We start from the raw sequence: 22770 nt of genomic DNA on the forward strand, positions 1-22770 counted from the left end.
GAATTGAAGACTCAGATGACTACCATGGATCAGAGGTGGGAGAAGAAGTGGGCTGCTCAGGAGCAGGCATTGGCCCAGATGCAAGCAACCATTGCTAGATGGGACCCATCTCAGTAGCCCCAGTCATAGCAGCCCCAGTCAGAGGAGACCCCAGACCAATCAGACCCCGCTGATGATTAGATTTTTTTGAGGTATGTTCAACTATAACTTGATTTTTTTTAGAATTTCTTAGAATTTAATTAAGTCAAATATATTTATTCTATTGGGATATTATTATATGCTTATCTTAAAGTGTTTTACATTTTTCAGGAGTTCATACTGATACAGTCACCATCACCACTATTATTGGTTATCCAAAATATAATCCAGGTATTTATTTTACAAGTAAAATTAGTTATATATTACAATGTTTGAGTTATATTACATTTGCATCAATTCATTCTAATCATAATCTCTTGTATTTGAATTTTACAAGATTATATTTGGATATATGTATAGATGATGTATCATGGTATGTATTTTGGATATTTTGTATTTGTCGTTCACTTATATACTTTTAGATACTTATGATTGTGAGCACTTGATACTTGAAATTTATTATATTTTGGAGATTTTCTATTTGTCATTCACTTATGTTTATGTATTTATCGTATGTTGTATTTTGGAGATTGTGGATTGATTTATATTGTGATCTTGTTGTTGTATGTTGTGATTTATATTGTGTGGATTGTTATATGTATGAATTGTGTTTGTGATGCCATCACTTGTAATGGCTTGTATTCATATTAAAATTGTATATGGGAAATGAGCAAAATAGGAACAGGTTGCCAAATTTTTCCAGTTTTTATCGACGGAAACCACAATTTCATCGGTAAAATATCGCCAGCACAGTAAAATTTGCGATATATTACCGACAGAATTGTGGTTTCCGTCGGCACTTACCGACGGAATCCATGATTCCGTCGGTAATTCCCGATGGAATCTAGGTTTCCGTCGGTAATATACTGACGGAATCATGGATTCCGTCCGAAATTCTCGACGGAATTACGGATTCCGTCGGTATATTGCCCGACGGAACATATTCAATCGGGCATTGTCATTACCTGTCGTTTACTTTTTTTACCGACGGGTAAAATAATCAGTCGGTACGTTACCGACGAAAAATAAAATTCTGTCGGGCTGTACCTACGGAATAGTATTTCCGTCGGTAAATTGAATTGTCGACCAAATTACTCCCGATAGCATGTATTCCGTCGGTAATAACAAATACCGACGGAATATTCAGTCGTTAATAATAGTTTTTTTTGTAGTGATCCGAGCCGAGAAGATGGAAGACACTGGACGACTTACCACCGTGACGCTCACTCAAGAAGAGCTGGAGATGCTCGTGCAAGCACGAGCAGCGAAAATGATGGAGCAGCATCAACAACAAGTGATAGTAGATCGGCCAGCACCGCAACCTGCAACCTCGGTGGCTGATATGTGAGCGGGGCAAGAAGACTGAGCAGAGCAATTCTCCGTATGGGGGCAGAACCGAAGGCCAACCGACACCCAAGGGGAAGCGCCACCCGCGCCGATCCCCTTCAATCGAGCTCTGTTCCAACCCCCCCCCCGGAGATAGCCCAAGCGCATCAGGAGCGGGGATCTTCTTCTGACGAGGCGCCCGTTCGAGATGTGCGGAAAGGAAAAGTGGCCCGAAACGTCGCGTCCCCCAAATGGATCAACATGCATTTCTCCGAAGATATCTTAGAAGACCCTCTGCCTCGACACTACACCCCGTTGGCGATCGGGACATACAACGGGACGACCGACCCAGATGATCATCTGAATTGGTTCAACAATGAGGCTAACGCTACATTAGTACACGGACGGAGTAAAGTGCAGAGTCTTTCTCACGACTCTCTCCGGATCGGCGTAGCGCTGGTTCAGAAGACTGTCAAACGGCTCGATACGAAGTTTCAAAGACTTCCGAGCTACCTTCCAGCATCACTTCGCCAGCAGCCGATGCTACCAGAAGACAAGTGTCAACCTCTTCGTCCTGAAACAAGGGCCCAAGGAAGCGCTCCGAGCGTACATCCAGCGCTGCAACCAAGTGGCCATGGATATCCCCTCAATCTCGTTCGAGACCATGATGAATGCCTTCACCCAGGGGCTCGCCGAAGGGGACTTCTTTCGGTCACTCATCAGGAAGTCGTCCCAGGACTTCGACCACATGCTGAAAAAGGTCAATGAATACATCAACGTGGAAGAGACTCAGGCGGCCAGAAGAAAGGAGGCGTCAACTAAGCATTCGACATCAACCGGCTAGCAGTCATCTGCCGCCTAAGGGGTTGAGGGCTAAAGGAGCACGGTTATACCAAGAGACCAGGGCGCACGCCGTACAACATGTTGCGCCCGATCGACCCAAGGCGTCAAAAGGGCAAGATATGGACGCCCATGTTTTGTTCATTCCACCAGTCGACCACGCACAACACACGAGATTGCCGAGGATTGACACCCATCGTCATCCGACCGGCCCCCAGGGGGTATCGCTGTCACTCCCCATCTCCTGATCGATTAGGTCGTCGCCGCTCGACCGAGCGACGAGAAGAAAGAAGAGAGCCCGAGCGTCATCACCACCAACGGAGGGAGAAAACTGATCCCTCCAGGATCCTGACCGAGCGAAATAGGTTGTTTGCCCGAGAAGAGGAAAATAAGAACAACGCTTCCCAAGGAGAGATAGGAATGATCGTCGGAGGGCCGACTGGCGGAGACTCCAACCGGGCCAGAAAGTCGTACGCTCGGCAGTTGGAGATCCATGTCGTAGGGTGCAGCAAGGAGAAGGCCAAAGGACCTCAGATCAGCTTCGACCCCAGCGATCTGGAAGGGGTCAAAATCCATCATGATGATGCTTTGATCATCGAGCGGTGATCGCCAACTACACCATTCACCAGACCTTCGTCGACATACGGAGTTCGGTGAACATCATTTTTAAGAAGGCGTTCGATCAGCTGCAGATCGATCGCAGCGAACTGTTGCCCATGACGACCCCGCTCTACGGGTTCACAGACAATGAAGTATTGTCGATCGGCCATGATTAACTATCTCGCTGAGAGAGGAGCCATTGAGAAGGACCCGGACCACCAATTTCATAGTTGTGGACGCACCATCGACCTACAACATTATTTTGGGTTGACCGGCCCTCAATGAATTTCGAGCGGCAGTATCCACTTACTGCCAAAAAATAAAGTTCCAATGGTCGACTAGGTAGGTGAGGTCAAGGGCGACCAACTGGCTGCTCGGCACTATTACGTGGAAATGGTCAAGACTGAGGCCAAGGCCGCTCGAAAGACTCCACGGCTGGAGGTAAACACTATCATCGAAAAACCTCTCACATTGGTGTATGAACAAAAGGAGGAGGTTCAAATCCACCCGAGTCGGTCAGTAGCCACGGCCTTTGTTGTCGCCGACCTGGAAGAAGAGAAGAAGGCAGAGTTGATCGTCTGCCTCAGACAGAATCACGATGTGTTCGCTTGGTCAACACATGAGTTGTCCAGCATCTCCCCAAGTGTGGCCCAACATGAGCTTCACGTCCGACCGGACGCTCGGCCGGTCAAACAAAGAAAAAGAGACTTTAGCATAGAGCAAAACGTGATCATCCGGACGGAGATAGAAAGCTATTGGAAGTCGGCCACATCAGGGAGGTCCAATTCCCGCTGGCTAGCCAATGTGGTACTGGTCTCCAAGCCGGGCAACAAATGGCGGGTTTGCATCGACTTCCGTGACTTAAACAAGGCATGCTCGAAGGACTTCTATCTGCTACCCCGGATAGATCAACCGGTGGACTCGACGGCGGGCTACGAGCTGATCTGTATACTCGACACGTATCAAGGATACCATCAAGTGTCGCTCACCCCCGAGAATCAAGAGAAGGTCAGCTTCATCACGACCGACGGAATGTACTACTACAACGTCATGCCGTTCGGACTGAAGAATGTCGGAGCCACCTACTAGAGGCTAATGAATAAAGTGTTCCGACGGTAGATTGGTCGTAATATGGAGGTATACGTCGATGACATACTCATCAAATCCCTCCGAGCTGCTGACATATGCGCAAATATCAACGAAACCTGCCAGACGCTAAGGGCATACGGAATAAAGCTGAACCCGAGCAAGTGTCTGTTCGGCGTAAAGAGTGATAGCTTCCTAGGTTACATCGTCACCAAGCGGGGCATTGAAGCCAATCCAAACAAGGTCCATGCTTTGCAGAACATGTCTCTGCCTCGGAATTTGAAGGACGCTCAGAGGCTGATCGGTCGGATCACGGCGTTATCTCGATTCATATCCAAGTCATCCGATCGAAGCCTATCATTTTTCAAGATACTGCGCCGAGCCACAAAATTGTAATGGGACGCCGAGTGTGATCGGACGCTGGAGGAGCAGAAGGAGTATCTGAGCTCACTACTTGTGTTAGCCAAGCCAGTCGCGGGAGAGCCGCTCTGGATATATTTGTTATCCAACGAAAATGTCGTTGGATCGACTCTAGTTAGGCAGAACGACCAAGATCAGCAACTTGTATATTTTCTGAGTCATATATTGAAGGATGCTGAATCTCGCTACAGGGGTCTCTAAAAGTTGGCCTATGCATTGGTACTCACCACGCGAAGGCTTCGCCCGTACTTCCTAGTGCACTCAATAATAGTGATGACTAGCAGTGCTTTGGGGAGGGTTCTCCTCAATCCGGAGGCGCCCGGACGACTGATCAATTAGACGACCAAACTTAGCGAGTTCGACATCCAATATCAACTCCGAGCGACAATCAAGGCTCAAGCCCTGGCAAATTTTGTCATAGAAGTCCAGAGTGAGGAACCGGCGACAACCTGGAAGATATACGTGGACGACTCGTCCACTCGGCAAGGCAGTGGGATCGGCTTAATCCTCATCTCACCTCGGGAAGACCGGATGTAGCTATCCGTCTGGCTGGACTATTGAGCTACTAACAACGAGGTCGAGTATGAGGCATTGATAGTTGGCCTGCAAGCAGCTCGACACATGGGAGCGGATAAAGTCTTCATTCACTCGGATTCCCAGCTCGCCACCTAGCAACTATCTAGGACCTTTGAGATAAACAGCACACGACTAAGGCTCTATGCAGAGGCTTTCGAAAAGCTGAAGGTCAACTTCCAAGAAGTGATTATACAGAAAATCCCCTGATCGGAGAACCAAGCGGCTGATGAGCTAGCAAAGCTTGCCAGTTCGCTAACGCCGATCGTCATAGGTCAGCCGATCGAGCAAGTCTTACTAGTGGCCCACATCGACCGTATGGAGGGAATCACCTTCCCGAACGGCTGGAGGACGACCCTGACAGAATTCATACGTTCGGGAATTGCACCCGCCAATCCAGAAGCTGCTCGCCAGATAAAGAAAAGGGTTAATCGATTCACGTTAATCGGCAACCAGCTCTATAAGAAAGCTTTCTCCTGACCCCTACTCAAATGCATCGGACCAGAAGATGTCAATTACATCCTAAATGAGGTGCACCAAGACTCATGCGAAGATCACCTGGGCGACCGTGCATTGGCCTGAAAAATACTTCTGGCTGAATACTTTTGGCCAACCCTCTAAGAGGATGCCGCTCAGATGGTGGCAACCTGCCTGTCTTGTCAGAAGTACCATAACATGTTGCACCAACCGATTTAGGAGATGAAAGCGTCCATGGTATCATGCTCATTCGACAAATGAGGCATGGACATCGTAGGGTCTTTCTCTATAGCAACCGGTCAGCGAAAGTTTCTACTGGTGGCGGTGGACTATTTCTCAAAGTGCGTAGAGGCCGAACCGCTTGCAAAAATCACCGAGTGGATGGTCACCAAATTTATTTGGCAAAATATTATCTGTCGGTTCAGAATCCCGCGCCAACTAGTGTCCGACAATAGGAGGCAGTTGGTCGGTCGGGAGCTCAAACAATGGTGTGAAGGCTATGACATCCAGCAATCCTTCACCTCGGTGGCCTACCCTCAACGCAATGGACAAGAGGAAGTCGCCAATCAGGAGATCCTCAGAGTCTTGCGTGCTCGGCTCGACCACATGGGAGGCAGTTGAGTCGACAAGCTCCCTAGTGTGCTATGGGCTCTCCGCACGACTCCGAAAGAGGTGACCGGCGTAACCCCATTTCAGTTGGTATGTGGCAGCGAAGCAGTTGTCCCCGTGGAGGTCGGGGTAGAATCCGATTGGGTGCAGCACTACGACGAAGGGAACGTTGAACGGAGGTTGATGGAGCTCGACTTGGTGGACGAAGCAAGGGCAAAAGCCGTCGTTCGAATAACGGTCTACCGGCAGCGCATGAAGCAGAATTACAATCGGCAAATGATCCCGAGGCCCTTCCAGGTCAGCGACCTCGTCTGGAAGAAAGTGAAGCCGATCGATGACATTGCCAAGCTCGAGGCACCATGGGAGGGACCGTTCAAGGTCGTGTGGAAGCTCCGTTCAGGCACCTACTATTTGGAGGACGAAGAGGGGAGGCAACTCAAGAGACCCTGGAGCGCGAACCATCTTCAACCCTACAAGGCTGGATGATAGGTGTGTAAGTGGATCATGTATTTTGTAGCTATTGTATGTTTGCCAAACGCAAAACAAAGTTTAAATAAAAAAGCAAAGGCCTCTAAGTGCATCTCCCCCAACGGTCGAGCGACGACCTTAAACCCGGGTGCGAGTGCATATGAACCGTCGAGCGGCGACGTTAAACACGTGTCTCCAACAACTGTCGGGCGACGACGTTAAACGTGTGTCTCCAACAACCGTCAAGCGGCAACGTTAAACGCGTGTCTCCAACAATCGTTGAGTGGCGACGTTAAACGCATGTCTCCAACAACCGTTGAGCGGCGATGTTAAACGCGTGTCTCCAACAACCGTCGAGCAATGACGTTAAATGCGTGTCTCCAACAACAATTGAGCGGCGACCTTAAACCCTCATCCCCATCAACGGTCGAGCGGCGACCTTAAACCCTCGTCTCCATCAATGGCCGAGCGGCGAACTTAAACCATCGTCTCCATCAACGGTCGAGCGGTGACCTTAAACGCGGGTTTGCTGCTTAATCAAATAACCAAGCGGCAGCGATAAAACCCGAATCTATGCGGGTTGTCGAACGGTTGACTACGAATAAGGGTTGCCCAAGCCCCCAAATTAGCAGATGAGCGACACGTTCGGGAGAATGTACCAAAATACTTCAAGCTCTGCGAATTGAAAAGAAAGGTGAATCGAGCAGACACGCATACAAGCCACGCCCGAGCGGAGGAGTTATGGGGCTACAATACGACCAAAGGAAGACCCAAAATGCAAACACAATAGGAAAAAAGCTCCGTCGAACTGCCAAGCATGCATTAAGACTTCAAAGTTTACAAAAGGGAGATTACAGAGATAGAGCTCTCAGCCTCACTCTAGGTAAACTAGTACGTCGTCGGGCAGAGCGACTGTGAGCTTGTCCTGGCTTATGACCTTGCTCGTCATAGCGGTCGACAGGTGCCCCCCTCGCGCAGTTGACCGATCGTCCCTTAGATCGCCAAGTCGAATAGTCGAATGGCCCGATCGGTGAATTTGTCGCAGAAGGCGTCCGAACGGAGGTAAACTTGCTTCATGGTTTCAAACCTACTCCCTTCGGCATCCTGGTAGATCCGCAACGCTGCGTGAGATCCCTCCAGCTCATCCTTGGCAGCAGCTAGCACGACATCCTTGGAGATAAGCTAATCACGGAGGGACTTTTCTTCAGCCGTGCGGTCGTTCCGCTCGGCCACCAAAAAATCTTCGGCCTCCTTGAGCTTCTGGGCAAGGCCCCGGGCCTCCTTGTTCTTCAATTCGAGGTCGTCGATGGCCCGTTGCTTCCTGGCAATGGTCGACTCTATCTTCTTGTCGAAGGTGGTGACCTGTTTCTTGACCCGAGCCAGCATCACCTCCTGATCTGCGGATTTTTTCCGCTCGGCTTCCAGAAGCTTATTACTCTTCTCCAGGTCGGTCTTCAACTTCTCGACCTCAAAGGTCGACGACCCTTGGGAGGAGGAGGCGCCGCTCGAGACTTTGAGCTTCTTATACTCATTCTTCAAGAAGGTGAGCCTGTGACACATAAACAGACTCTCCACCCAGTACTGCAGATAAACGAGAAAAGGTTAGCGCAAAACAGAGGTAAGCCATGAATTTACATTAAAATACTTACGTCGGTGGCCATTTGGGTGTGACTGTTGGCGAGGGGGCCTGGAGGTAGTATCGCCGCACGGGCTTGGGCATCCTCCCAGACATCGACAAGCGACCCCCGGATGATGATCTGGTGCTCAGGGGTCCGACACTGGGCGCTCGGCTCGCTATAGTTCTCTGTTGGCAGATGGAGGATCGTCGTGATAGACCGTCGGCCGCTCGGGGGCGAGTGAGCTGAGGCCTCTGAACAGGAAGCCGGTAAAATGTCGGATCGCTTAACCTTCAGAGGTTTCGATGATGGCGGCATGAAGGCCACGAACGATGCGGCGACGACCCCCTGCAGTAGCTCGGCCAGGGAGGGCGTCCGATCGGACGATGAAGCCTCCACAGTTTCTGGGAGCGGAGCCGAAGTGGAAGTTTCAACCCTCTCGGCCGGTTGTGCGCTCGAGGTAGCAGAACGCGAAGATGACTCCGCTTGGCACCTCTTGCGCCTGGTCAGTGGCACGTCAGAAGAGGCTGAGCCCGATGGTTCCTCGACGGGAATAATAGGGCGCCGCTCTGCCGAAGGTTGTGTGGCTCCTCCGCTCGGCGCATGGGTAGCCTCACCTTCGCCCACCTCCACGAGCGCCTCCTCGCTCAGGCCGAGCGGATCTTCGTGGGAGCCAACCGGCTGCAGACCTCGGCTCGTCAGTTCTTCAGTAGTCGTCGCCTCGATCGTGGTGTCCGTAAGCTTCGTGTTAGCAAGAGCCCTAGAGCCAATCATTTGATGATTGTATATTGGACTTATTGTATCATATTCTATATAAATAAAGGCATTTGGATTTTGGTTATTATACTTACTTGTATTGGTGCCAAATAAACTAAGTATAATAATGTCCCTGAGTAGACGGTTCTCACCTATATCAATCGGTTAGTTGAACCGATAGTGAGATGATATAGGGAACACTACTCTTAATCATTCCTAGTCGAGTATTAACATTCAGGGACAATGTTAATGCAATAAGACTAGCATGTAGGTCAACTCGATGACTTGATCTCACAAGTCATGGATATAGAGATATCAAGTTGACAGATGGGTATACATTAGAGAATGTATACTGAATGACCCGCCATGAGAAAGTATCATGGATCGTTATATGAGTGTCATATACTTTCTCATATGGCTATTAGTATGACTACTAGTCCTTAGACCTGAAGTCACCATAGATCCCTACATAAGGAGTTATGTACTTTGGTTTCGTCAAATGTCACCCGTAACTGGGTGGACTATAAAGGCGATTACTGGGTATATAACAAATTATGCAGAGGGATGCGAGTGATGTAGATGGGATTTATCCCTCCTATATGACGGGAGAGACATCGGTATTCTTGATAGAGTGAGACCACGAAGTGCATGGCCATGCCCAAATGAGTCAATATAGGATATTGAGCTCATTTGATTTAGTGAGTCTACTTGGAGTTCAAGATTTAGATTGGTCAGAGGATGACACGGTCTATGCCTCACATTGACCAATCTAGATGTCTAGATAGAAGGGCACTTGTCATATTTTGTGAGGAGTCACAATTAGTAGTCACAAGGTGATGTCGGATTTCGACATTCTTGTAACTTGGATAGTAATGATGTGTTGCTAGATACCGCTCATTACTTATACTCCTAAATGGGTTTAGGACATTGCCAACGTTACAAGAACCTATAGGGTCACACACTAAGGACAATTAGATGGAGATTAGGTTCTTATGATGAACCAAGAGAATTAGATTCATTTGATGAATCAAATTGGATTAATAGTAATCCTAATTGGGCTAACTTGAGTCTAATTTAGATTATGACTCATTGAATCAATTTAATTTAATGAATTAGATTCATTATATATTAAATTGGCTTGAATCAAATGGTTAGATTAGATCAACCATGGAAGAGATTTGGTCAAGTTTGACTTGACTTGAGAGGAAGATTAAAAGTCTAGTTTGACTTGACTTTATGCCACCTCATTGGTGAGTTGGCATTGATGTGGACTAATGATGTTACTCCACATCATCATCATGGTTGCCACCTCATGGGAGTTACTAGTGAGTGTCACCTCATGGAGGTTACATTCTCTCCTTGATGACAACTTAATGCATTAATGAGGGGAGTTACACATGAGAAAAGTGGCCGGCCACATTTTGAATGGTGTGTGAATTGATTTTCATTATTCATTCAAGTGTGGAATTTTACATCTTCTTCCTCTCAAGCTCTCCCTCTCCTCCTTCCTTGGCCGAACCACATAGGTGCTAGCACACCTTGGTTTTTGGTCACCTCCACCTAGTGTGTTCGTGTGGATACGTGTAGAGAGTTGTCTACATTGACAACTTCGAGATCCGGCGTACCGAGGACGAGCGGGATACGCAAAAGGGCACGCAACAAGGGTAAAGATCTTCATCATGTAGATCTAGAAGTTTTGTAACTCGTACTCGTATGTTTTCGAATTTTTCTTCGCACAAGATCCGTTGGCTAGGGTGATTCGGGGTTTCCGCGACACGAAAAAACAGTTTTCGCGGCTCGAAAAACCCAACAGTGGTATCAGAGCCACGTGCGAAGCGAGTACGAGTTTCATTTCATATTTTTATGAAAAATATAAATCTGTAAACTTTCTGTAAATTGATGTTTTTATAGTTTTAATGGGTTATTTTCTCGTAGTAACGAAGCACAAGTGTTTAGACACTTGTAGGCTTCGACTACCGAGAAGTTTTTCACGAAAAGGTGAAGTTTCGACCCCAAAACGTTTTGGGACAGCGGGCTTAGGCGCTATTGGATCGCTTAGGAGCAACTCGCGATGGTTAGATCGCGGGTAGGGGTACTTCCCCTAACCCCGCAAGAGGATTTGCTCCGCGATTGCGCCCGAAATCGCTAATCGAGACCGCCGGGAAAATTTTACCCATAAAATTGTAAAATTATGAAAAAATTACAGAAAAATTACAGAAATATATAATTTTGAATTATATATTAATTTTGTGATAATCATGGCCCAAATGACCCAAATTAGATTTGGATATTGTGTTGTAATTCATAATACGGTCTGCGTGTCGTTATGTGTTGTGCGTGCTTGTATTTTTATTTTTATTTTTATTTTTATTTTTATTTTTCGCGACCTGCGCGTCGTGCCTTCCTTTTATTCTGGCTGTAATTAGATTTAGACTCGAATGTAACTCGAGTTTCAAAATTGTAATGTAATTTTGAAGCGGTGGAAGGTCCACACGAGACGGAGTTACGAGGAGGGCACGAGCAACACAAGGTGGTCAAAAGGAAGGCGCTTGAGAAGTTGACCTTAGGTTGACCATCTGATCTTCTCATTGGCTTGAGAAGATCGTAGTAGGGTCATGACTAATCACAAAACTTAGTTAATTACTTGTGTATATGATGCATGTTTAATTAAGTAATTAATTAGTGCCTAGCGATTAAGATTAGATCTAAATCGTGCACAAGATGCACCCTTACGATTAGATTAGATCTATATCGTGTACAAGATGCACTCTATCGATTAGATTAGATCTATTTCATGTATATGATACAACATCATTTAGATTAGATCTAAATCACGATAACTCAAAATGCCTACCATGCCGTGATACCTACCACTACCTCGATCGCATGATGTTGTTGAATCTGCCAAAGCAGAGCAACACATACTATCTTGGTAGGGTACGGAGGGACAATCTTGGTCCCGCCTATCAACGCATGGGCGAGTTCAAACTCAATTAGATTGAGTATTCCTAGTTTACTCGGTTGGATCGAGTACAACTATAGGCATTCTTCCAATGGTTGGAAAGGTAGGACAAAATGACGTTTATATTAATTCTCGAGCGTATTAGCCAAAGCTAACTCGAGTTTTAATATAAATGCGGATTTCATCCTATAAACAAGAGTTGCATAGAGATGTAATTGGTAATCGTTACCTACCGATCATACTAAGTCTTGGGCGTATTAGCCAAAGCTAACTCAAGGGTTAGTATGATGTGGATCTTGTCCCACATGAATTATAGAATTCAGTGGGAGCATCATTTAGTTAAAGGCATAATTAAATGATTAAGAATATGATATTTATTTCTGCTTTTATTCTGTTGTAGATAACCATGACGTCAAATACGAACACCTTCTCCCTGCGATCTGTCCTTGAGAAGGACAAGCTCAACGGAGCAAACTTCCTGGATGCACAGGGAACACGAGAATAGTTCTCACTCGAACGAACTGACGCTTGGAGCGGCCCATTCCGAGGCTCCTCCCGCCATCGCCTCAATCGACCGAGATGCTTTCAAGAAGCATCGAGATGACGAATTAGATATGTCCTGTTTAATGCGACCATGAACTCCGAGCTTCGAAGCAACACGAGTTAATGGGCGCTACGATATGGTTGAACATCTTCGCCAACTGTATCAAGGTCAAGCGAGGCATGAGAGATTTGAGATCTCAAGGGCACTGTTTCAGTGCAAGATGTCGACGGAGGGCCATATGTACTCAAAATGATTGATGTAGAGAACCTACAAAGGTTGGGGTTTCCTCTTGGCCAAGAGGGCCATCGATCCGATCTTGCAATCCTTGCTTGATAGCTATAGTCGATTCGTCTAAACTACAATATGAACGAGATTGACAAGCCACTGCCGAGATGCTAGCATGTTAAGAACTACTAAATTAAACCTTAAGAATTCCATTTTGATGGTTCTAAACGAAAAGGCAAGGGCAAGCCCAAAGGCAAGGGAAAGTCACAAGCCAAAGGCAAAGGCAAGGCAAGCCTAAATGAGGGATCGCCAGGATGCTACACGCTTCCACCGCGGTCGACCGCACCGAAGAGGAACCGTAAGGTATACTTGAGGATCTTAAGAAGAAGCGAGTGAGACTTCAGATATATATGTTATGAAGTCAATCTATCTATTTCTACATCATGGGTATTAGATATCTGGATGTGCTTCTCACATTTGATCTGATGTGTAGCAGGGCATTGACGAAGGGTAAGGTAGACCTACGAGTAGGCAATGGAGCACGGGTTGCTGCTATTGCTGTAGGAACTTACTATCTATCTCTGCCCTCTGGGCTAGTACTAGAATTAGATGATTATTGTTATGTGTCTGCCTTGACTAAGAACATAATTCCAGTTTCTTGTTTGGACAAGAAAGGATTTTTGTTTACAATAAAGAATAAATGTTGTTCTATCTATTTAAACGATATGTTCTATTGTAGTGCACCTCTGATGAATGGACTCTATATTCTAGACCTTGAGAGCCCTATCTATAACATAAATACCAAGAGGTTCAAGTCAAATGACCTGAACCAAACCTATCTCTGGCACTGTCGCTTAGGTCATATAAATGACAAGCGTTTATCCTAGCTCCAAAAGGATGGTTTGCTGGACTCATTTGATTTAGAATCATATGAGATATGCGAGTCATGCCTACGAGGCAAGATGACCAAGACTCCCTTTAGTGGGCACAGCGAAAGAGTGACTGATTTGTTAGGACTCATACATAGTGATGTATGTGGCCCTTTCAATGTCGCTGCTAGAGGCGGTTATAGGTACTTCATTACATTTACTGATGACTTCAGTAGATATGGTTATGTGTACTTGATGACACATAAGTCTGAATCTTTTGAAAAGTTCAAAGAATTCAAGAATGAAGTACAGAACCAGCTTGGCAAGAGTATTAAGGTACTTCGATCCGATCGAGGTGGAGAGTACCTTAGCCATGAGTTCCGTGACTATCTAGCTGAGTGTGGGATTCTATCCCAACTCACTCCTCCTGGAACACCACAGTGGAATGGTGTATCTGAAAGGAGGAATCGTACCCTATTAGATATGGTACGATCGATGATGAGTCACACAGATCTTCCGACATACCTTTGGGGCTATGCTCTAGACACGGCAGCTTTTATACTCAACCGAGTTCCATCCAAGGCTGTGATAAAGACACCATATAGGATATGGACTGGAGAGATGCCCAGGTGTCTTTCATGAGGATTTGGGGTTGTGAGGCTTACGTACGACGTCAAGTCTCAGACAAATTAGGACCCAAATCCGACAAGTGCTATTTCATTGGATATCCCAAGGAAACTAAGGGATATTACTTCTACATTCCCAGTTAGCACAAGGTAGTTGTGGCAAAGACTGGGGTCTTTCTAGAAAGGGACTTTATTTCTAGAAAGACTAGTGGGAGCGCGTTCGATCTTGAAGAAGTTCAAGATGCGAACAATAGCATTGATCCCTCAATGGAAATTGAACTGGAACCACAAAGTGTTGTGGATGATGTTCCACAAGGAGTTGAGGAACAACAACCAGTTCAAGTAGACATTCCTCTTCGCAGGTCTGATAGGGTACGTCGTCAACCTGAGAGATACTCATTTCTCTTGTCTGACCATGATGACGTTGTACTCATAGAGGATGAGCCTACCACCTATCAGGAAGTTGTGATGAGATCAGATTCCGAGAAATGGCTAGAGGCCATGAGATCCGAGATGGAATCCATGTACACCAACCAAGTTTGGACTTTGGTTGATCCACCTGAAGGGGTAAAACTCATAGGGTGCAAGTGGGTCTTTAAGAGAAAGACGTGGATGGACTTATCTATAAGGGTCGCTTGATAGCTAAAGGTTTCAAGCGATTCATGGTATTGACTATGATGAAACCTTTTCTCCGAAGCGATGTTTAAGTCCATTCGGATCATGCTTACTATTGCGACCTACCATGACTATGAGATATGGCGGATGGATGTCAAACTGCGTTCGAATGGAAACATACTCGAGGATGTGTACATGACACAACCCGAGGGTTTGTAGATCCACAAATCTAAATATGCAAGCTGCGTAGGTCCATTTATGGACTAAAGCAAGCTTCTCGGGGCTGGAATCTTCGATTCGATGATGTAATCAAACAGTTTGGTTTCATCAAGAACGAAGATGAACCTTGTGTCTACAAGAAGGTTGTAGGGGACATAGTTGTCTTCCTCATATTGTATGTGGATGACATCCTCATGTGGAAGGACATCCCTATGCTTGATCTGTCAAGACCTTGCTAGGGAGTTGCTTCTCAATGAAGGACTTAGGTGAGACATCCGTATTCTAGGATACGGATCTATGAGATAGATCTAAGAGATTGCTTGGCTAAGTCGAGTACATACATTACAAGGTACTCTTCGGTTTGCCGTGCAGAATTCCAAGAAGGGAATGTCACATGGCGTGAGTCTTCGAAGACTCAAGGTCCCTCTTCTAGAGAGAGAGACCGCAGTGGATCGGATCCTTATGCTTGTCAGCCATAGGATCGATCATGTACGCCATGCTATGTACTCGACCTGATGTCTCGTATGCTTTGAGCATGACGAGCAGATACCAGTCAGATCCAGGTGAAAGTCACTGGATAGCAGTCAAGAATATTCTTAAGTACTTAAGAAGGACTAAAGAATATTTCTTGATATATGGAGGCGATGATGAGCTAGCTGTAAAGGGTTACAGTGATGCTACCTTCCAGACCGACCAGGATGACTATAGATCGTAGTCGGGGTTCGTATTTTGCATTAATGGTGGTCTTGTCGGAAGAGTTTGAAGCAGGATCGATGGGCGATTCTACAACAGAAGTCGAGTACATTGCTGCATCAGAGGCAGCAAAGGAGGCAGTTTGGATCCACAAGTTCATCACTAAACTTGGGGTGGTTCCTAGCATTGCTGACCCCATTGAGCTCTATTGTGACAACAATGGAGTTATAGCACAGGCGAAGGAACCTCGCTCACACCAGCGGACCAAACACATACTACGGCGCTTCCATCTCATTCGAGAGATCATCGAGAGAGGAGATGTGAAGATTTGCATAGTACCTACAGAGGCTAACATCGCAGATCCCTTGACCAAGGCTTTGGCACAGAGGAAGCATGATGGTCACACTAGGTCATTGGGGCTTAGAGCCTACACTGGTTGGCACTAGTGCTAGTGGGAGATTGTTAGCTAGAGCCCTAGAGCCAATCATTTGATGATTGTATATTGGACTTATTGTATCATATTCTATATAAATAAAGACATTTGGATTTTGGTTATTATACTTACTTGTATTGGTGCCAAATAAACTAAGTATAATAATGTCCCTGAGTAGACGGTTCTCACCTATATCAATCGGTTAGTTAAACCGATAGTGAGATGATATAGGGAACACTACTCTTAATCATTCCTAGTCGAGTATTAACATTCAGGGACAATGTTAATGCAATAAGACTAGCATGTAGGTCAACTCGATGACTTGATCTCACAAGTCATGGATATAGAGATATCAAGTTGACAGATGGGTATACATTAGAGAATGTATACTGAATGACCCGCCATGAGAAAGTATCATGGATCGTTATATGAGTGTCATATACTTTCTCATGTGGCTATTAGTATGACTACTAGTCCTTAGACCTGAAGTCACCATAGATCCCTACATAAGGAGTTATGTACTTTGGTTTCGTCAAACGTCGCCCGTAACTGGGTGGACTATAAAGGCGATTACTGGGTATATAACAAATTATGCAGAGGGATGTGAGTGATGTAGATGGGATCTATCCCTCCTATATGGCGGGAGAGACATCGGTATTCTTGATAGAGTGAGACCACGAAGTGCATGGTCATGCCCAAATGAGTCAATATAGGATATTGAGCTCATTTGATTTAGTGAGTCTACTTGGAGTTCAAGATTTAGATTGGTCAGAGGATGACACGGTCTATGCCTCACATTGACCAATCTAGATGTATAGATAGAAGGACACTTGTCATATTTTGTGAGGAGTCACAATTAGTAGTCACAAGGTGATGTCAGATCTCGACATTCTTGTAACTTGGGTAGTAATAATGTGTTGCTAGATACCGCTCATTACTTATGCTCCTAAATGGGTTTAGGGCATTGCCAACGTTACAAGAACCTATAGGGTCACACACTAAGGACAATTAGATGGAGATTAGGTTCATATGATGAACCAAGAGGATTAGATTCATTTGATGAATCAAATTGGATTAAGAGTAATCCTAATTGGGCTAACTTGAGTTGGACTCAAGTTGATTCATGTGTTCAATGAGTCTAATTTAGATTATGACTCATTGAATCAATTTAATTTAATGAATTAGATTCATTAAATATTAAATTGGCTTGAATCAAATGGTTAGATTAGACCAACCATGGAAGAGATTTGGTCAAGTTTGACTTGACTTGAGAGGAAGATTAAAAGTCTAGTTTGACTTGACTTTATGTCACCTCAGTGGTGAGTTGGCATTGATGTGGACTAATGATGTTACTCCACATCATCATCATGGTTGCCACCTCATGGGAGTTACTAGTGAGTGCCACCTCATGGAGGTTACATTCTCTCCTTGATGACAACTTAATGCATTAATGAGGGGAGTTACACATGAGAAAAGTGGCCGGCCACATTTTGAATGGTGTGTGAATTGATTTTCATTATTCATTCAAGTGTGAAATTTTACATCTTCTTCCTCTCAAGCTCTCCCTCTCCTCCTTCCTTGGCCGAACCACATAGGTGCTAACACACCTTGGTTTTTGGTCACCTCCACCTAGTGTGTTCATGTGGATACGTGTAGAGAGTTGTCTACATTGACAACTTCGAGATCCGGCGTACCGAGGACGAGCGGGATACGCAAAAGGGCACGCAACATGGGTAAAGATCTTCATCATGTAGATCTAGAAGTTTTGTAACTCGTACTCGTATGTTTTCGAATTTTTCTTCGCACGAGATCCGTTGGTTAGGGTGATTCGGGGTTTCCGCGACGCGAAAAAGCGGTTTTCGCATCCCGAAAAACCCAACACTTCGCATTGCTGGCCATCCACACTTGCATCATGACTTCAGCTGCAGGATAAAACGAAAAATCAGTTAACATCAAAGGAATATGTAAAGTAGTTTCTTACCTAGGCTGGTCGGCAATCGGGTGCGGATCGGACTCAGGCCGAAGATGTAGAGGACACCCTCAAGCAGCAACTTGTGGATATCGTACTTTTGACCGACTAGCATCACCGCAACATCCAAGTAGTCCGATCGGCTCTTGTAACTCAGTGGGGGCTGAGGCGCCACTTCGAGCTGCCAGCGGGTTGAAAAATCTGGTTGCTCGGGAAGACGCATGAAAAAGAAGTACTCTCGCCAATGTTTGTTGGAAGTTGACATTTTATCAAAAAATACTAAGCCGATCCGGGACTAGAATAGGAAGGTCCTCGGTTCGGATTGCTTCGGGTAGTAAAAATAATCGAAGATCCGAGGGATGAGAGGGATGTCATGCATCCGGAACAAGACAACGACGCCGCATAGCAAGGGAAAAGAGTTCAGCACAAGTTGGGGAAGGGAAATGCGGAAGTATTTACAGACTGCGAGAATGAAGGGATGAATGGGGAACCACAGGCCGGCGGTGAAATGGTCCCTGAACAGACAGATGCATCCGGCCGGCGGGGCATTTGGCCGATCAGACGAGGAAAGCAGAATGATCTTGTGGTCAGGCGGAATTTCGAAAGCATTCCTAAGACCCTCCGCGTCGCCCTCATCAAACATAGACTCCATGGTGGTGTACCATAATCCAGAGATGGAGGCCAATGACTGTGAGGAGCTAGCCATTACGAAAATGGGCGGAAAAAGGGGGCTGGAAGGAAGAAATGTGGATCAGAAGATCACCGAAACAACGAAAAGCAGAATGCTCGAAAGAAAAGGTGACGGGGAAGATAACTTACTGGGAAAAAGAGGGGTCGTCGGAAAAGGGGGACGGAGGATCGCCGAAGAGCAAAGCGCGCAGAAGCACAGAAGTCGGAAACACGACAACGAAAGCGTGGAGAAGGCGGTGACGCAACGGGCTCATATATCTCGGGCTCGATAGACCGAAGTCATCTGATCTAGGTCGCGAAAACCTAGGATGAGATCTCGCCGTTGAATTCAAACCGCCAAGCGTTACAATTAATTCCTGTCACGTCAGGCGTGCGACGACGATGGACGTGACAGGTGGCATGCTACCATGGGTCGACAGTTAATGCAGACGTGGGAACCTATTTTGCCTTAATGATAGGGGATTTGCACGATTACCACAAAATCGGGGTGACACCAACATAGCCCGCGCCGGCCCGAAACAGCTCGAGGAAAAAGTTCTGCAAGTGCAAACCTTTGTCCGTCCGATCAAATCGAGGGAGCGTGCTTGTGACCAAGCAACAAGCTTCAAAAGGCCTCAAAAGGCCGATCGGCGAGGATTAGGCCTATCCTGATCGAAGTATATATAGTGACGAAGGTCGATCGGGAGGGAATCTGCTCACATAATGGTCAAGTCAGTCGGACTACAGCCTCCTTCGACTAGACTTGAAGGGGAGGCTTATAATGTGGTGATGATGAGGGGACCCCACTCCCGCTGCCACAATGGAGATCAATGGAGGTCAAAGTCAAGACGGTCAGCCGATGGACGGCCCGATACAGTCGGATGGACGGTCTTGGCCAGTCGGGCGAGGATGCATAGAAGTCAAGCTGAGCGGCTCTCCCGCTCGACCAGACGGCGGACGATACAGACAGAGGACTTTCAGCCAAGCGGCTCTCCCGCTCGGCGCGACAGTGGGCTTTCAGCTGACACGGAGTGATCAAATCGACGTTCAAGGGATGCGCAGAAGCCGAGCCGAGCGGCTCCTCCGCTCGACCTAGCAGCAGACTCGACATCAGCCAAACACACGGACAGTGAACTACCCGTCGAGCGACTATCCCACTCGGCCAAGCAATAGAGCATGTGGACAGTGGGCTTCCGGCCAAGCGGTCATTCCGCTCGGCCCAGCAACAAACACAGCGGGATATCCTATGACATCCTTTTGAGAGCTAGTGCCGTTGACAGGCGACATGGTCAGACAGAAGATCGTACGACAGAATCTTCCACTGTCACTTTAGAGATATGCTCGGCCCGTTAAGGTACTGTGTCAGAGACACTTTACTGACATATCTCTTCAGGGAAAGCTTGGGATAACATGCCCGCTTTAAGAAGCATGCACACACGCTACATGAGCCCTATATAAAGAGGGGCCCAGGCATCAGCGGAGGTATGCTTTTCTCGCAATTTCTATTATTGCGCTACACTTCTCCTTGCTTCCTCCTGCCTCGCCGAAAACTGACTTGAGCATCGGAGGGTCATCGCCGGGGACCCCTTCCATGGCTCGACACTGACGTTGCTTGTGTTGCAGGCCGGAGCGAAGTCCACCGGAGGTCAGCAAGAGCGTTACATCCCTCGCATCTGTCTCCCCTACTTTCGGATAGGATCAGTTCCCAATATGCCGCATCAATACCACATCATAAGGATAAAAACCTCTTAGGACATCTCCAATGATTAAATCTCTCAATAAATTTTTTTATAATTTCCAATATGTCACATCAATGCTATGTTACAAGTATAAAAATTTACTATCCTCTTCACAATTAAAAACCTCCCTATAATTTTTTTCTATGTCCTACTTTATAAATCACATATTTTTATTTATTATTTTTTCATTTAATATCTCTATATAATTTTCATTTGATATTTTAATTAATTATGCTCTTTAATTTAATTTATTTATAATTAATAAATTAATTTATTTATGATTTTTAATTTAATTTAATTTATTATTTTTATTTAATATTTAATTTACTTATAAATTTAATTTAATTATAGTCATTTGTATATTTTTTTAACTTATCTCAAATATATTTATTTTAAAAAAAATATCATTTTAATTATTACAAATTATTTATGAAATAAAATATTATAATTAAATATTTTATCAAATAATTTATTTTTTTAATTATTTGGAAAGAGCCAATCATATATATTAATTATTAGCTCTACCTTAAAAACAAATTTAAAAACTTAAACCTGCTCTTCAATTAAAACTTCAAACCTCTCCTACACCATCATAAAGCTTAATGGGATAAAACTTTTTAATTCCCAACTTTAACACAACATTTAATGTAAGTTTGTGACTTCAAAAATGTTACCTGGTGCACAAATACTGGAGTCATCAGCTCTCCCGATGCACAAAAATGTTACCTTGTGCCGATTCTCCATCAAACTCCCATCCACCGATCCACGAGTACTCCACAACCCAACGTTGCTGATTCCATCAGCTCTCCTTATCAAACCCTGTGCTGTTCTTCCTTGCATCTCTCCCTCTGCTTTGCTTCCAAAGAACTTTCACCTGTGGAACCTTGTTGATGGCATGAAGATGTAGTGAAGGGTAAAGCTCATATCAAAGTTCAATTTCAAGGAAGGAGTTCATCAATCTTAGTGGATGACACTGTCAAGCATCCAACAATTAGTCTTTAATTCGGTCATTATCATTCACTCAGCTGTGTCTCGCGTGTGAGATTAAAAAAAAAAACATATAGGATAAAATTAGAAACAGGAAAGATCCATCTAGATCTGAATCGATTATTGAAGACAACAGGTATGAGTGCTCTCTGGCTCAATCTCTCTCTTCATTGAGATCATCTATACAAAAGGCTGTATCAGTAGTTTTGTATGTGCCAATGTTTTTAAAATATTAATGTTTATTTAAAAGAATTAAAAATGTTAAATGTTCTATTTTAAAAGGAAAATTTCATTTACCACTCCCATTTTGTCTCTAATCTCTTTATAAAAAAAGTTATTTCAAATTTTTATATTGATAGAGTTTATTGCATTTTAAGGTATTATGTCAAGATTTAATAATAAATGAAAAATAAACTCAGCATAGATAGAATTGATAGAAGTTTAAATTGATTACTGAAAGGTGAAAATAAATTTATTAAAAATGATTAAGGTTGAGAGACATATACTTACTAATTAACCCTCGTTTAAAGTATTCATCATGAGTAAACTAAGTAATCTTAATGGCATGGAGTCAACTTAGCAAAGTTGATCATGACTCATTCTCAACCCCTCTAGACCAGCAAAAGGCAAGTTCGATTGTTGAATTCCAGTTAGGTTCAGACATTTATATTACTTGGACAAAATGGTTTGAGACCTAGTTCAGGTTTACTTTTCAGCAAGGACTAGTGTGTTTCAGGTTGAAATGTCAAACAGCAAACTTGAAGCAATGTAACAGAAGGGAATAAAATATACAATAAGAAGCCCATTTTGGATGGCAAGAACCAAGCGCCATGATGAGTTTATACTATTTGAAGGAATTATATAACTCGTTGGCATTTTGACTATACTGATCAACCAATAGTTTAGAGAGGGAAACAACACTGTCAACAGGGAACTTGAGTTGACAAATTTAGTAGATTGATATGTTTGAAATAACTAATCTGTGATCCAAGACTTACGACAGCATCCAATTTGGAGTTGCAAAATGAATATTGAAGAAAAGAATCGAGAGCATGAAAGCAACCTCAGTAAATTAATAATAATGTTTCTCAAGTGGATAGCACCTCAGATAAACTGCCAAATCATGGAAAATGTCAGCACCTTCAGCAAAACTAAAAAACAAGTAAATCCATAAAAGAGCACAATGGAAAAAATTGCTTGGCCTAAGTCAAGAGAATGCCTCCAGAGATTGAACATGTCTCATTAACATCATTGAACTAAGAGAACTTAAAGAATTAGCAGTAGAATGCCACATTGAATTGCTGAGTGAAG

This window comes from Zingiber officinale, chromosome 3B, assembly GCF_018446385.1.
Source record: "Zingiber officinale cultivar Zhangliang chromosome 3B, Zo_v1.1, whole genome shotgun sequence".
NCBI lineage: Eukaryota > Viridiplantae > Streptophyta > Magnoliopsida > Zingiberales > Zingiberaceae > Zingiber > Zingiber officinale.